Here is a 2,039-nt window from a genome sequence, read left to right as displayed (position 1 = left end):
TTGTTATTAATTCAGATATAATTAATTAACAATTTATTAAAGGAAAGTCGCTGAGATATTGACATACATCTCTTACAGAAAAATACCTCCTTATTTCTCAAAAACAAAACATTGCACTTTATTAATACTAATAAAACATGGTTAGTTTAGATAATTAAAGAAATAAAAATTTATAATTCATATATTTGTGACTTATATAAAATTAGCTAAAAACAAATTCCATAAATGTGACAATAAAATTCTTACGATTTTTTTTTGCAAACTGCGTAATTTAAATAATAGTGGGTTATTATTATTGATAATATTACATCGTTTTTAAATATTTGTAGTTTTCTAAATCTGTTTTATTCATATTTTTTTTCCACACAATATATACGTTTTAAATATATTTAATTTTAAATATAAAATCGGAGTACAGCATAAATCGGCGCACTTACCTGTAAGATATATTATATCATAAGTTGATGTAATAATAAAAAAACTATCGCACATATGTTCGCATCTTGCAACAGCATAAAGTATGATTATAAATCAATAAAAAAGTTTTACATTAAAGTGAATGGATTTTATAAAATATTGTATTCATTTATTTATACATAGTTATTTTATACAAATGATTCCTATGAAAGAAATAGTAAAAATATGTGGCAATATTGAGCTGCCTATTGTGATGATATTACTGCCTACATTCTAGTTTGAATTTATATATCTGTTTTCTGTGGTTGAACTAGTGTATACTTTTGAAACTTAAAGTGGCATAAGTGTATGTTTGATATTTGGCCAAAGTGAGAAAGAAAAGTGCAGTTAAGTGCATGAACAAGAAACAGATCTTATGTTCCTAAAGTTTTATGCTTAGCTTCTATTTATAAATATAAAAAATATATTTTAAGAACAAAGTGATACGACGGTATCGACGATCTTCCTGTACTTGAAAATAGTATATAAATGTGTGTGTGTGTGTGTGTGTGTTTTATACAATAAAATAACTCTTAAATTAATTTTTATTTTAAAAAATATTAGTATTTTTATTTCATTTGTTCTTAATAATAAATTTTTTTTTTCATTAAGAATCAAAAGTAATATATATTTATACATGCGCGCCAATCGATTTTCTTTAAATAACACTCACCGCACAATGTATGTATGATTGCAAAATGTGCGAAGCTCCAAAAAATGTTATAAGTAATTTATATAGGTGTCAATATAAAGTAAAATTTTGAAATTAACTCAACTTTCAATCTATCTCAATTAAACCGTTGAAATATTAACTATTAACTATTATATCGCATGTTATGTTACGCATTTATGCGTCATACATTTAATTATGCGTCATTTATGTCAAAACCTCATTCTCTTGACATGCAATACGTATAGTATATTCACACAACACAACACACACACACACACACACACACACACACATATTCGCGTCAAACTATATCATATTGAAACAAGAAATGTTTTGAAATCTTATATATATATATAATACTTTCAAATTATTACGACATTCTTCACCATGACCTTAATTAAATCATAATATTTGTCCTCCTATCTTAAACAAAACTGGTCTCGACCTGTACAGCTTCATGTAACACATAATCAGAAATCTATATCGGTTAAGTCATATGCTGATTCTTGATATAATACTATTACACATTTTCACTAGCGGTAGGTTATGATTTAAATAAAAAAAAATTTTGTTAATGAACCAAAAACTTGATATTTAAAACCAGTTTACAGTAAAGCCAGTTTATAATAAAGTTTTATTATCGGATTTCAATACACAGTGAAAGCGTATAAAATATAAAAATGTATTGAATCTATGCTCACAACTGTTTAATTACAAAAATTTTAAAAATATGTAAAAGTGAAGAAGAGAGTGAGAATGAGAGAGAGAGAGAGAGAGAGAGAGAGAGAGAGAGAGAGAGAGAGAGATTAGGACTAATTTATAACAAAATATACTTATAATATATAAAATATAATAATTATATTTAAAAAGGCTAATTTTATATACATAATATAATATAATATAATAATAA

This window comes from Trachymyrmex septentrionalis, unplaced genomic scaffold (assembly GCF_001594115.1).
Source record: "Trachymyrmex septentrionalis isolate Tsep2-gDNA-1 unplaced genomic scaffold, Tsep1.0 scaffold19, whole genome shotgun sequence".
Taxonomy (NCBI): domain Eukaryota; kingdom Metazoa; phylum Arthropoda; class Insecta; order Hymenoptera; family Formicidae; genus Trachymyrmex; species Trachymyrmex septentrionalis.
This window is presented reverse-complemented; position numbering follows the sequence as displayed.